Below are 15,415 nucleotides of genomic sequence, written 5' to 3'. Positions count from 1 at the left end.
TGCCCATCCCGGGCTCTGTCTCACTTCACAAGGACCACAGAGTGTAAACAAGACAACGCAGATGGGCGTCTTAGGCACCAAGCTCGCACTGCTCCTCTGAAATGCCACGCAGGCCATACTCAGAGAGCCAAGAACAGAAGAAATTATATCTCGGTCAAACCTGGTCTACTCTGGCCGAGAGTCCTGTCTTTGGAGAAGCTCACAAAGCAAACTTTGTACGTAGGCATATCCCACGATAGCATCTCCAAAGATTCGTGATAAACCCCAGCTCCACGTGCCAGCCAGCCAGGGATAATGCCATCCTTCTTGCGTCCACTTCCCTTTTCCGCCTCTGCTCCTCTGGTTCTGTCATTGACCAGCTGCGGAAAGCACTATGTGCTTTTTCTTTATGCTGAGGGAGTTGACAGTCCTGACCAGGGCCAAGCTGACCGCCAGGGCTGGTGGGGAAATCGGCGGCTCGCCACGCCGTGGTCTACAGGAGTTTCAAACTCGGGTCGCATCTCCTTCTGCCGGTGCTGCCAGACTGGGGGCGGGGGGGTCCCAAACCTTCCACGTGGCCCTTGTACGAGCTGAGCTCTCCTCCATCCCCAAACAAAAGCCAAGGCTTCACTGGGATTTGCAGACTAGAAACTCCCCCTCTCCTGTAATACAACCCTTATCGGATTTCTGTCCAGAGAGCAGATATGTAAGACATCTGAATCGTTGCTGTACAGCCGAAGTCTCTCTTGCAGATCTGACCGTTTGCCATCCTCTGTCTGCCGTTGACCCTTACATGAACTCGGTGGCACAGCTGAGTGCGCACTGCCCAATACAAGGGCAGGTTATCTTTATACACACATCTGCATATCTAAATAGGAAAGCTCTGTCATCTCTGATCCTGTCCACTAAGGCAAACCCAAAGGACCTTGGGCAGAATGCCCTTCCTTAAGGGGCTCCTTGAAATCGAGGCCCAGGAAAGGCGCCTGGTGTCCCGGTCTGTCTCCAGGCTGGTCCACCCCAGATGCAGCGAAGGGCGCTTGAATGCAGAGAGAAACCCAAGCCTGGGACATCCGCTCTGGTCTGCTATTTCTTCCTGGAAGACAGGGCACCATGATGACCCACCCATGCTAGAAAAGCAGTGACCCTTCAGTATCGCCCGCATCGGCTCCCTGTCTCAGCCTGTCGAAAGCAGCGAACCTTAAAGAGCCACGTTTGCCCTTTTCTCTGCCTGCGGGGCCTGGTGGCAGGCAGGGAGCCTCCGTTCTCTCTCACATCTTTGAGACCACCTTTGTCTTTATTCCACTGCCAAGAAGTATGTCTCTTGGAGGAGGCGGGGAAGAAGCAGAAACAAGGACCCTGAGAAGGATTTTCCAAAAGAAGTGTTTCCAGTGAAAGACAGCTCTTTCTAGAATCCCAGGCCCAGAGCTTCAGCTGGGCTCTGCTGCTGACGTGGCTCCATCCATATTCAAGCTGGGTGGGTTAACAAGGGCAAGCTTGCTTTCTTTTTCCTTTGATGGCGCCTGTATATATTTTGGTGTGTATGGCCGCCTAATCCTTTTGAAAGATAACCTCTCTCAAGCTTCCTCTCTGGTGAGATAGTTTGGACATGAAACTTCTCATGGCCTATCCCGACATTCCAAAACCCACAGGAGACGCCCCCCACACACATCAGCACCCGGCTGCCCCTGCTAGGAAGTCCCTGCCCAGGACTACGGGTAAGCGGCCGGCAGTGTTGCATCAGACCGTGAAATCCTTGGTCCAAGGCTGCTGCTCGCTCTTTCCAGAGATGCGCTGAGGAAACACACTGCTCTGACCAGCCTAGGCTCTTCTGGGGGGCTCCTAGGAGGGGTTGCGAATCTGATGGACCACGCGGAGGCCGGCGACCAGGTGCTTTTTTTTTTTTAATAACAGCCACTCTTCTCCTTCTGGTTGCAACAGGTCACACCACTCGACATTTCTGGGCTCATACAGGCCAAGTGACACTTCTCAGTCAAAATCTCTGTCAGTGTCCTAACGCCAGAGTTTCTGGTCTCTACTACCTCGGATCTCTACTGTTCCTACTCAACATCCATTCTTATAGTCTGGACACCCAACTGCTGCACGGAGCTCTCTGGAGACTCCATAGTCACAGAATGTCCCCACTTCCTGCTTAGGGCTGGAAGCCCCAAAGCAAGTATCCTAGTGCCACCTCTTCGGACTCCAGAAGCAGAAAGCGTGGCCCTGAGGGCTTGGACCCACCCAGGGTCACTCGGTCTGAGGCTCGGCTGGCTTTCCACTGGCCGCTTTGCTGAGCTATCAAGACTAATCCCCTTCGGCTGACAGCCTTCCCCTCTGCCAAGGTGACGAGCGCAGAAAAGCTGAGGGATTCCTCACGGCCCGACCACAAGGTCTCACCCATGCAACACACCGCTCATCCTGCCACCTGGTGAGACAGATAACGTGCAAGTCTCTAGAGACTGAATAGTGTACGAAAGGTGATCGTAAGACACTCTGCACGAGACGCCATGAATTAAATCTGATTTTCCCCAAGAAACAATGCCGTGGCGGGATTTCATAAAGCAACGCATGCAGGAGGCAAAATGCAGACACTACCAAAGGCCACAGAGTCAAGGACAGGCTCAGGCCCCGCCCCGACCCCAGACCCCACCATCACCAACGCCGTGCACAGCCCTCCAAGAACGACCGGTCTTGGCTCACGGTTTTTACAGAAGTGATCACAAGTCCCAGATTTTAAAGAAAAACGTAAATGATGTTTCCATATACTACTTAACAGAGAGCCTTCCCACGAGCATATGAACGAATGAGCCAGATAACACGGCAAAAATAAAAATCAAGTACGACCGAGCGTAGTAATGGTCCGTTCCCATCACTTCTTCCCTCATTATTTCCCCTGTGACAAGGCACATTTAGATCAATTCAAAGGTCAGGGGCCGAGGCCACACCTCTGGGGCCTCCGGGCTGCGGGAGGAGGATGGACCTACACCTGAGCACCCGACCGTTCCCGAAACTTCCTCAGAGGCAAACGGAAGGAAACCGCAAGGGGCTTAACACCTGCAAGTCTGCCCAAACCCACACCCTCCCTCACCAAGCGGCATCCTGGTCTAGGGTCTTGGAAGCAGGGAACCCCGGCACCCCAGGCCCCATCCCTCCACACGGCTCCCCTTTAATTAAAGGTCCTGACACCCCCTCTTCCATTAAGAACTTCCTGACCAAGAGAGAACAAGTAGCAACCTCTCCTTAGCCCCTTCCACCGCCCCGCAGTCTCTGAAGCCTCTGCAGCTAATCCACACCTACTGCATTACAGCAGTCACCACCTCTGAGGTGGGCTCTTCACTGGGCAGAAACCTCCAGAGGCTGAAGCTTAACCCTTTACACACCAACCCTAACTAGAGCTCACGGTTACTGAACACCAGGCCACGTTCTAAACTCATTTTACGTATCTGATCATCAGCACAGCCTACAGCGTAGGGAATGTAGCTCTCCCCATTTTCCAAATGGGGAAACTGGGAGCTGTAGGTGTTCCCACACACGGACTCCTGAGACTGGAGCTGCCGAGTTCTGGTGCCTCCTTCTAGGTATGCTATTCCTATCGCCTCTGCCCCTGCCGGGAGCTCTGCCCCTGCAGCCTGAGTTTCCACTCCCTATCTGCAGCTGGTGGCAAACAGATAACCAGGCTGGTCAGAGATGAATGTGCCCCACGCCCCTCCCACCCCAAGGCCCGGGGACAGCAAGTGCTTGGGTTCCTGAAAAGACATCTTTTGAGCATCTACTCAACACCAGGCACTGGTGGGTCCAGGAGCCTGGCCTCAAGGGGCTTGTGGTCCAACAGCAGCTGAGGTCTCCTTGATGAGATCCAGTTGCCAGTAGTTTGACAGATGCCAGCTACTCCCAGAGAACCCAGGGGCTGGTTAGAAACTCTGCCCCAGACCTTCGGAAACAGATCTGTAGGTCGGCGAAATGCCCAGAGGGGATCTGTGCGCAGGCACCTGTGAGCCTGTGAGATGGGTTTCCGAGGTCTGACTTTAGGATGTGAAAGGCACTAGGACATCGTGCAAATTGAACTTACATACTTATGCAAAATGTATTCCTCTTCTCCATCCTGCCCCTGCGGCCACATCTGTCCAATCCTACCTATGCGCGTTTTCGATGTGGATGGAGGGGTAGCAGTCGTAACGAAGAGGCAGTATGCACAGTGCCATGGAAGCGTCTCCTGTTTTGTGCGCTACCTTCCCAGCCATGGTTAGTCTTGCCCCTCGGTTTACAGTTTTGTATTTATGAGTGCACACTTTGCATCTGTAGGTCCATGTACTAAGGCGAGGTCTAGACGAGCAGGGCTGTGGCCCTCAGGCCACACGCACAGTGAAGTCCGCCCGGAAGTCCTGCTGGCTGGGGGCTGTGTAGCGCGGGGGGAGGGGCTGGGAGAACTGAGCTGGCCCTCGTGAGCTGGGGACAGCGCTGCTCGCTCCCACGCAGCGTCGGACTGGAGAGAGGGCTCTTCTGCCTCTATCCCTGCTGCCAGGGCCACACACCTTGCTGGAAAGAGACACCCTGTGAGGGCTCGGGTCAGAGCCAGCAGCCCCCGAAGAGGCTGCGAATCTCCCAGTAACCGGGGGGCTCTCCAGGGCGACTCAGCAAGAGCTGAGGCAGGACAGTTCACAGGCAGCCAGGAGCTGCAGGGAAGCCTGAGGAATTCAAGGTGGCAGAGCCCTTGCCGTGACTCATCAGACCACAGACCTGAGAGCCTTTCAGTAACTAGGCCCGAGTCCTAGCACAAGTTACAGCTGGGATTCTCCAAATTCTGACTGCATCGAATTCTGAGGCTAGCAAGAAGGAAAGACATTCTTCCCAGTTCAATGTGCATTACTCAAAGAATTAGTGAATACTGTTGCCCTCTAGGGAGAAAGAAAGGTCTTCCAACAGAAGATTTCCTTTAAAAACCAAACTTGCTGCTAAAAATGTGAGGCTGTACACTTATGCGGGACATGTTATACAATTACAATTGCAGATAATCCCCTATTTCACGTAATATTAACATAGATAACAGCATAAAACCAAGTTCACGAGGATTCTTCTCAAATACAACAGTGGTAATATTTGTAATTTATAAATGAATTTTTAAAAGACTACAAATTAAGCGCTCTGAACTCTTACAGTAAACTTACTGAGAAGCACAGCAAATAAAAGAAGTTACAAGAAACAAGGCCAGATATTTGTACAGTTTCAATAAACCAGGTGATTTATCTTGTTCTAGTTCTGTCGTCACTGTGCTTTTGTTCCACAGAATCAATTCCCTTGATTTACAATTGTTCTAGGAATTATATACAAAGACTTATTAGTTAAAGAATATTAATTTTTCTAAGCAAAAAAAAAAATTCAAACGCTTCTCAAAAAAGAGAACAAAATGCATTCAACCTTTTCAGGAAGAACTATTTAATGGTACAATTGCTATTGTTAATATTATAATCTCAATGCCCTGTTCAATTTTAATCCATCAGACCTCGGAGTCTAAAAATTAATATTTCTGAAAGAGTGACTTTTCTCCCTCTTCTTCCTACAAATCCTCAACTCTGAAAGAGAAGGCTCACCTTTCAGGTGGACTCTTCCTCAAATCACACTGAAAAAAGTAAACACACAAAAAAAGGTCAAAGTGCTGAAATTAACAACTGTTTGGGCCATCCCTGAAAAAAAACACACAGCCTGACCAGGCCACCTTCAGAACACCAGCGTGTGAGGTCAGCTTAGGACAGAGCTACCCGGGTTTGCATCAGCAGCAACCCACACTGGGAATTCACACAGGTCTTGCCTTGTGTCCCTATTTGCCTTCTAGGGAATCATCATAGATAATGATGTCCACTTCGGTCAGAAACCCTTAAATCACCACAAAAAGAAAAAACCTCTACCCTCTGACTGTCTTTGTCTAAATCGGTGTGGACAGAGAATTCCTCCCAGGCCCTAGTCCAGTGAGTGTAAAACTCAGGACACCACAGAGGAGGGGAGGGTGGGCATGGAGGCCAGCACGCCCACGCCCAGCAGTGTCTGCAAACTGCAAGTCGCCACCAGGATTCTTCGCGATGCAATAGAAAAGAGTAAAAATTATCAGAGTGCAGCGCAAGTACGAGAATGAGTACTGTTTGGTGGGAAGCTTCATTTTAATCTGTACATAAATACATACTTCCCTCTGTGTGCACCTGAGCAGCGTTTCAGTTTATTTCCTCTTGCAGACTGCAGCCAAAGAAGCTGACAGCCGCCACCCTCGGGAGAACCGGGGTGTGGGCCCCAGCAGCCCTACCCCAGCCTAAAGGAAGCCTCCCCAAGGCGCTTCCAGAACCCTGTGCAGATCGGGCTCTGAAACCTAAGTGCCTGTGTCCTTCTGAAGGAGGAACGAAACGATCTCACCAGGGGGAAGCACGGGCAGCTGTGACACGCAATCACTGAGACCAGGGCCATCCTCAAAGCCAACCTGAGATGCTGTGTTACTAAAGAACCTTCTGAATCAGAAACAGGGCGATGTACGGCCTACTAGTATATCTTGGTAGTACTGATACTAGAAAATGAGAAACTTTCCCTGGGCAAATCAGGCAAAATTCTCAACAACAGGACAGGTCAAACCGGTGAAATGGTACATCAGCCACAGAGCACCTGAGAAGTTGTCTCCTTACCCCATCTGTGAAGGAGCCTAGCAGCCAACCCAGGAAAAACTTATCCCAATACCCTAATTTCAACAAGACCCGATTACTCCAAAAGTAGAAACGTCACAGTCACTCATTCATAGGGTGATGTGTATCAAAGTACAAAATGTGGTACATGTTTGTAGCCAAAACCCTCCAAAATAAACCCCAAATCAAGATGCCAGGACAGAATTACAACAGAAATTCAAAATAATTTATTGTTCTTTCCACTTGCCAAAATGTTACTACTTAGCTCAAAGACACCCCGCCTTTAAACTATACTGCTGTTTCACTAATTATAAAAATAATTCATACAACGAATATTTGCTGAGCACTAGTTCAGGTGCTACACACCTAGCAGTGAACAAAACAGAGCCTGATTTTCAGTGTTTTCTTTCTGTACAAATACATGTATCTCATTAAGAGAACACTGATTATGGAAAATTGCGTCCAGATTTTTTTCACTTTTAACAGTAAAGTTTCTCCCTTAAGATCAAATGTTCCTTGAAAACATCACTTTTATTGGCTACGTGGTATTCCATCGTGGATGGTGTCATAATTTACCAAAGGACATTTCTAAATGCTGACCACAGGATAAAAACACAAATGAGAGAGACACAGTTAAACACAGCATGTTAGATCCAGACTTAGGACCTTAAGGGGGAAAAAAAGGGAAGATACAACCTTACCGATCACGGACCCCGGGCAGTGGACATGTACACGGTCACGGCTTCCCCGTGTGCCACGTTAAGGCCTAACTTGTGAATCTCCCTTTTTTATAAGCCTCACTCCCTCTTTGATCCAAGAGAACATTGTCTGCACAGAACAATACGTTTTCATTTCAATTTCCCTTCTTTTCAGGAAAGGAAATGTTTGCACTTCAAAGGGTTTCTTTGAAGAGCAGCCTCCGGTGCTGGCCGGTCCAGGTTAGGAGTTCCGTGGCCCCAGCAGGGTGTGCAGAGTCTGGGCGGCTGCCCACCGCAGTCCCTCTCCAGGCCACCTCCTCCAAGGAGAGGGTCTGGTGCGGGAGAAGAGAAAACAAACATGGAAAAATACTTGGGGCTTTTGATCATGGCTTTCAGAGGCCCTGTTCACACACAGTGTAGGTTTCACAGCTCAGGGAAACTGAGGTACGAACCATGGGGAGCCGGGTTCTAAGAACGAAACCCTTCTAGAAACCAGCCCCACCCAGCGAGGGCCCCTTCCAGGGCCGGGGAAAGAGCGGAGTCTCGGGGGTACTGCTGGTGATGACAAAGGGGACGGCTTTGATAAACGAAACACAGAAAGAAGCAAGATCCACACCTCACCCAACAGTCTGGAACCTTCCCCCAGGAACTTCTGGGCTAGCACAGAACACAATTCACCATTTAGAATCTCTCCTCTTATTGCTCCCCTGGCCCGCTCGTGGAGGCCGGGAGGCTCAACAACCCTATGAAATAACCGCAAGCTACAGGCCAGGAGGCCAGGACCATTCCTCTCCATCAGGGCCCCTGCCCATCCCTACCCTCTGCTTAGTCTGGGAAGCCAGGGCTACACAGGAGACAAGAGAGGGCCTGCCACGTTTCTTTTCAAGGCTTGAACAAGTTCTGGGGATTTAATAATCATCTCCACCCTTCCCCACCCCGAGGGGGTTATGTTTGCCTGCTCAGGTGGGCAAACGGCCAGGTGGTGGGCAGGGGCTTGAAAGGCATCCGCTCCAGACAGGGCGCCTGCTGCTCCGGCAGCCCAAGGCCTTGCTCCGGGCCCCCGCCCTGTGTGTTCAGGGTGCAGGTCTGCGGGACCACGTCACCCTGAGCTGAAGTCTTCTGACCAAGCACCTTCCTGCAAGCCCTCTACCCTGGCCGGGCGCTCAGCCTCTCTGCCGGAATTGTGGACGCTGTTTATTTTCTCTTTATTTTACTTTTCTGTAGTTTCCAAATTTTTCACAATACACATTCTAACTTTTAGGAGCATTTTTTTTCTTAAAGAGGCTTATAAGGTAGAAAATTAGACCACAGTTCCATTGAAAGAGCCTATCCTGAAAACAAAAAAAAACCCAAGAAAACGAAAAACAAAAAACCAACTACCTACATGCATATGTAAAGGACATTATTTGGACAACTGGAAGTTGAACATGGACTGTGGACTTGATGATGTCACAAATGTTAAATTTCCTGATTTTGATGTCGTACTGTGGTCACGTAAGAGAATGAATGTCCTTATTCTTAGGAAACACACTGAAGCATGCCGGGGTAAATAAAAGGACATGATGTCTTCCACTTACTCTCAAATGGTTCAAGAAAAAATGCATCCGTGTGTGTAGATGGATTAACTGATTGACAGATAAACAGAAAGAACGAATGAAATGTAAACAACCAGTGAATCTGAGAAAATTGAGGCACTCCTTGTAACCCCTGCAACTTCTCTTTAAGTTTGAAATGCTATCCACAAAAAGTTGAAAGAGCAAAGGAAGAAAGGAGAGAGGCAGGAAGGGACGGGCACGAGTTTCCCCACTCCACCTGCCAGCACCCACGGCCTCCCCATGGGGCCACGGCCACGGGGGCCCTGCCAGCACACAGTCTCTCCAGCGTAGACGGTGCCTGCTGCTACCCTGGCTCGGACAGCCCCCAGCCCCGGCTTCCTGAGGGCGTCAAGGAAGCACCTTCCAAGAAAGAAGACCCCTTCCCACCTCCCGACACTACAGAAGTCAGCAAAGTGAAGATCCTGGGAGAACGGCTACCGCCACTGGCCTTGAGAAGGAGGGAGAACCGAGAAGGGAGCCACTTTTCCCTACAAACCAGACGACCCCCTGCAAAGGGCCCTCCCCCCAGCGGCGGAGGAGGGGGAGCAGAGACGACCGATGGAGATCAGTGAGGCTGGGCTCCCGTGGCCCGGGCAGGAAGCCCCTCGTCCAGCCAGCTCCGGCGATGCCAATGTCAGACTACTGACCCAGGAGGAACACAGCCCAGCCTCTGTCACACTTCGGCACAGCTGTGTCAAGGACCCCAGAGCTCCAGCTGTGCCCGGAGCCCAGGGCTCAGAGAGGAAAGATCTGCGCTCAGAGGAACCGGGGCAGCTAGAGAGAAACAGCAGGCTGCCGCCCAGTGGTGGCACAGCCGGCTCCCGCGCCTCCAGGACTTACTTGGAACCAAGAGGCACGTGGCAGCCCGGCATCTCCAGGTCCGTATGCTAATCTCAGGGCCCGGCGTGGCCCCACGCACACGCGTGCCAGACCACGGTTCCCAGAGCCAGCGGCCGGAGCCCCAGGCACAGGCTGACGCCCACAGCCCAAAGCACGCTCGGTGTTAGGGCCCTGGAGCCAGGCCCCAGGTGCAAATCCTAGCTCTGCCACTTACGACCCACCCCTGTGCCCATCGGCAACTTGTGTCACTTCTCAGGGCCTCCATCGCCCCATCAGCCAAACTGCAGGACCAACCTCAGGGGGCGGCTGTGAGGATTAAATGACAACAAAGAAAGTGCGGAGCGAGCCCCACGGTGAGCCCTAACAAGGGCTTGGAGTCTGGATCTTACTCAGCCCCAGGGCCTCTCCCTTCCTTCCTATTTGGTGTAAGAGACTTTGGTTAATGGTACTTGGTAGGCAGATAAGAAGATACAGAGGAAGAGAGCATTTCCAAGCCGACCTTAAAAGGTCACCCCCAGCATCTTCATGGGCAGGAAGACGACGGTGACAACAGTGTGATGAGACGCCGGTAAGACGTTTGCTCCCTTCCCCTCGCCGCTGCCCCCGTGATGGGGCCCCCATCCCACGCCAATGCACTGGGGCATCTACCTCAGCCCTCAAAGGAAGGGATGAAAAAAGGTGGGAAACAGACTTGGCCCCAGTTTTTAAACCCAAAGCGCTCAGGGTAATTTGGACCAAATGTCTGGGGTCAGGATGGACGAGGGCAGACACCCCCAAAACACAGAGACGCACACACTCACACACACGTGCACACAGACACAGGCAGGCCACCCCTGAGGATGGGACCGTGAGCTCTGCTCCCCAGAGGTGTGAGGAGGGGACAAACCCAAGGCTGTGGATCTGAGACCTGCGGGGACTGGCCTCCCCAACACCCCGGTGCCACGCCACCCACTGCAAGGCAGACACAACTCCAAGGAGAAGGGATGACCTTTTGACACCTTGGCAAAATGGGAGGGCAAATAAAGTTGTTACAGATTTTCTTCTCCTCCACGCCAAAATCAAAGAACTGTGCTTTGTTTCCAGTAAAACAGTTAACGTTTATACGAAGCACCTGGTATGCGCCGGAAGCTGTGTTAAGTGCGGAACCGGGATGATTGCCTCATTTAAATCCTCTCAATCCTGTAAGGTCGGCACTAGAAGCCAATTATTATGCAGGCAATATGGAAAAGGATTCAAACGTGGCACTGATCCTGTAAGCGGAGCCCACTCCGGGGCGGGGGGAGGCCCACGGCACCTCCTTCGTCCCCGCAGGGCGTGGACCGTCAGGGAGAGCAGGGGGCCGCCCGGAGTCGGCACGGCGAGCGGGTCTCCGTGATGCGGGGCTCCCTGTGCGCCCAGCACGTGCGGAGAATCAGGACCCACTCCTCTGCACGTGGCAAAGTACTTGGCTGTTCTCACAGGCAAGAACCTTATCTGCATGGGTCTTCTGAAGAAAGCACTACGGCAGGAAGACAGAATGTTTCAGAAACAACTGCCTCCAGAGGGGAAAGGTGACTCAGGAAGAAGGGAGACGGTGTGGAAACACACGCTGTCCTACGGGACGAAGGACATTCTTTCTCCCTCCTCAGTATAAATCCGCCTCTTGGTAGCCTTTGAAGGCTGAACGGAGCTTGATTTCTGGTTGCCTTTATCAGAAGAGAAGGCTGGCAATGGAAAGAACTTATTTTGTGAAAGAATCTAAAGGGACTGACCTTTATTCTTTCAAATATTCTGCACTTCATGTTTATTGGCTTCATCATTATGAGGCTGAGAGGGCGGGCTTCCCCAAGCTACAGGCAGGGCAAGAGCACGTCTGCAGGGTTCCGACAGCCCAAAGGACATACTGGAGGCTGCACAGAGACGGCAGCAAACCTGCACCAAAGACGCCTCGGATGGCGCCGTTCCCGGCACTGGACCACCCGCCCCGGCTCCTAGAAGCAGCGTCTGCGTTTCAGGGCGATGACCTCAGGCTGCACTGAAGCTGGCCTCTAACTCCACACAGCTCTACCCTCAGTTGACGTGGTTTGTCCACCAAATCTACCACCTGGCGGTCCCCAGTGCTAATGACAATAACCGGAGGAAAAGCCAAATGGAAGACTCAGGTGTGGCGTGACGAGGGAACCGCGTGCCGGAACCTATCCCCACGTGCAGAGATGTCTCTCCTGCAGCCTGTGTCCCCTGGGTGAGCGAATCCTGACCGATGGGTGGAGCAAACAGCTTCAGCCGCTGCTCTGCCGAGGCCAAAGGCCTGAAGGAACGTCTTCGGAGCCAAATGAAGATAGCAGTCCACCAAATCCTCTTACCAACGTGCTGCCCGTCCTTCTAGCAGATTCACAGGTGGCAAATGCACTAACCCCCCCCATGATAAACTGGGACTTGCTTTGAACAAGTGCAGGGGTAGTTGCTGTCAAAGCTGCTTTGCAGTTGGGGGTGGGGACATGATTACAGAGAAAGAGAAGCCACTGAAGTTACCACGGGGCCCATAACCTGCCACCAAAGCTGCTACTCTTCTCTTGACTGGAACAGACCTAAAACCTTGGGCAGATACAACCTTGGCCTGGGGTCCAATGCCAGGGGCCTCCGGCCCAAGAAACCCCCGGCAGGCAGGCCTCCTGAAGGCCAGAAATGAAAAAGCAGGCGCGCCCCACGGCTGCAGACCCCAAGCGGGCCACGGGACAAACCCACGGCCAAGATGCCCACTGGAGGGCGCAGGGGAGATCAAGGAGGCCGCAGGCTTGCCGGGCAGAGGGGGAGGAGGCCCCACGCCGCGGCGGCACGTGGGCGCAACAAGGCAGCTCCGGCTCAGCCCCGGCCCGTGAGGATGGAAGCGTCTGGAAAAAGCCGGTTGTGACTTTTACCGAGTCCTTCCCGACACGCTCTCCTCAGCCTTCCCCACCTCACTAGCACAGTGGCTCCGCTCTACGTGGAACCTCAACCGGCCTTTCGCGCCTCACATGGAATCTTCCTTTAAAATCCACAGAGCAAGGACACCAGCCTGCAGACGGAGCAGAACTCAATCAGCTCACATTCCTACCGTGTCCACCCCGACCAAGCTGCCACCATCTCTCTCTCACACAGAAACGACATATGGACACACTCTCTCGTGCAGAAATAAGCTGGGCTTGGGTTTTTTTCCAGACTTAAGTTACCAGTCTCTGCTCTGGCCTCCCCCCTTCTGCGCCTGCCCGTCCCCCGTCTCTTCTCCACCCAGGATCTGAAGTGGCCCTTCCACTCCCTGACAGCCACCCAGCACTCCCCGCTTCTCTGAGAGAAACAGCCTGCCGGCAACAGGAGCAGACAGGGGTGAGGGCCCCAGGCTGGAGAAGAGCACCACGGCCCGCCCGTCCGCAGGTCCCACCTGGAGTGAGGACCCGGCCCCAGGTGGAAGGATGGCCATCTCAGAAGATGCCTGTGGCCCAGACACCTCCAGGGTCAGAGGAAAATGTTTCTCCCCATAACAAGGACACATTCATTCCTGTTTCAAATTCCTCTCTGGGATTAATAAACCAATACCTTCAAATATATAATTAATAATGTAAGGGATTAATTTAATAAGACATAATGCTGGGCCCTCCAACGTAATTACATATTTTTACTGGCCTGAGTAGACAAGAAACGACAGACTAGAACAGTCACTAAACATGTGTTTAAGCCCATCAAAGAATGGAAGCCTGAACCCAATACAATTAACGTGTGTCCTAAAATGCAAGCTCCTGGAGGTCAGCAATCTCGTCTTTCAAGCCTTTCTTCCTTTAAAGCAAATAATTATATGCATAAGAGCACCCATGTGGTTCAATCCAGATTTAAACAACTGAGTACATTTCTGATCTCTATTAATTCTCATCCTGTTTCTTTAGTCAAAACCCCTTTGGCACTCTTTAAATTTTACCTGTAATAATTAAACATGATCTTAATATGCTAAACCTTTAAAAACTATTTTAATCCATTGTTGATTTTGTCCCCTAAGTTTCTATTCTGACTGTGACTTAAACAAGACCTTTTTGTTTTAATAACAGAAGGGTGTGTGCATATAAAAATAATAATTTCCACTGAGATCAACTAAAAATATCAGGGGATATTTTTGTAGGTATCACGGTTTCCTATTATCGGAACCAAACCTAAGTGGCAAAAAACGTTAAGATGAATCCCGAGTAAATTATAATTCAAATGAAACACAATTAGGAAATTCAGCCAGAGGCCAAAACACAGTCCTGGTCACAGTTTTAAGAGCACATTTAGGGAAATACACCTGGGATTGAAACCCTCACCCCCTCCTCTGTTTACAAATCTGGAGTAAAACCTACTCCAGGGTACTTCTACACGTGAGAGCCTGAGGGCGGGTACTGGGCAGTGTTCCGTTTCTTCCGGAAGGCACTTGTCTGGCTGTCCTAATCACACAAGTCAAGCACCACTCCTCTCGGGTTCCCACAGCCACTGAAAATGGGAAGGTAGTAGTACTACAGCGCCCTGCTGCCGTGTACACACTGGTCTTAGAATGACTGCGGGACCCGCCTGGCCCGGGAAGTTTCCTACTACGTAGAAAGGAACACACTGAGAATAGGTTGTCTCGGTGAAGCCGGAAGAACTGCCTCCTGCTCGAAACCATCTGGAAGCGTTGAGTACCGGCCTCTACGGGCCAGATTGGGTCACAAGGAAGCCCCCGACGGGGGGGACTTCCCCGAAACAACTCCGGGGACCCGGAAGAGAGGTGGAGGCGGGCCAGGGAGTGTGCAGGGTTCCAGAGAGGAAGAGACGTGCGCGCCGCGGCCAGCTTGCGGGTGCGCGACGCCGTCCTCGGCCGGCCACCTGCCGCGGGACCACCCTCCGCCGCCCGGCGGGCTCTCCACCCGCGGCCGATAACACGTCGTGGACCTCGCGGCGGGGCGGCGTGCTCCGCTCCGCGCCATGTAAGGGAAGGTCTCGGGACGCCTGCCGGGCCCAGTGCCCGCTCCCCGTCCCCACGCCCCCGCGACCACCCGCGCGTCCCGGCGCCCGGTGCCCCGCAAGGAGCGCTGGGCCAGCACCCCGGAGGCGCCAGGTCGCCCACGCTTCCTCACGGGGTGTTGCATCATGCACCACGCCGCGCCTTCAGCGAACCAAAATGGACTCCGTGGCGGAGACAGCCTCATGGGCACCGGCCGCGTACACCCCCGTCCGCCCTGCCCGCGCCCACCCGGAGGATGCCAGGGCTCCCCGCGCGGGCTCCGCGCCCCTCCCCGCGTCGCCGGGGTCACCCCCCAAGGTGACCCGGACCCGGGCAGCTGCCCCGGCGCCGGCGGAGGACGGGGACTCACCGGGCCGGCGGGTGGCGGGATGCAGGCAAGACCGCGGCTGGACTGACGGACGATCGACCAAGGCTCGGCGGGACTGAAGGACGGTCGGGCGGAGGCGCGGCGCGCGGGGAGCCGGAGCGGGAGACTCGGGTAACGGACGCCGGGTGGCCGCGCGCCCCGCCGGCAGCTGACCTGCCGCTCACACCTGCCGGCGCTGAGTGAATGGAGTGTTGAGGGCGGGAGGGATCGGGAGCCGGTTTCATCAGCCGCGCCCCGCTCCCTGCGCCCGCCCCCAGCGCCCCGCCGTCCGGCCCGCTCGCCAGCGTCACCGCCTG

The 15,415-nt window shown here is 53.2% G+C and overlaps 1 protein-coding gene across 1 annotated transcript in view; it reads right to left on the bottom strand.

Moving 5' to 3' along the window:
* The window catches only part of SLC7A1 (solute carrier family 7 member 1), a 63,755-nt gene extending 48,412 nt beyond the window's left edge, over positions 1-15,343 (bottom strand). The window contains exon 1 of the mRNA XM_024755428.1: positions 15,102-15,343. The gene's annotated coding sequence lies outside the window, so the exon portion shown is untranslated. The remainder of the gene's footprint in view (positions 1-15,101) is intronic.
* Positions 15,344-15,415: the final 72 nt, after the last annotated feature.

The sequence above is a fragment of the Neophocaena asiaeorientalis genome, unplaced genomic scaffold (assembly GCF_003031525.2).
Source record: "Neophocaena asiaeorientalis asiaeorientalis breed wild unplaced genomic scaffold, Neophocaena_asiaeorientalis_V1.1 scaffold59, whole genome shotgun sequence".
Classification (NCBI taxonomy): domain Eukaryota; kingdom Metazoa; phylum Chordata; class Mammalia; order Artiodactyla; family Phocoenidae; genus Neophocaena; species Neophocaena asiaeorientalis.
The sequence above is the reverse complement of the archived record's forward strand: the minus strand, read 5'-3'. Positions and strand labels throughout refer to the sequence as shown.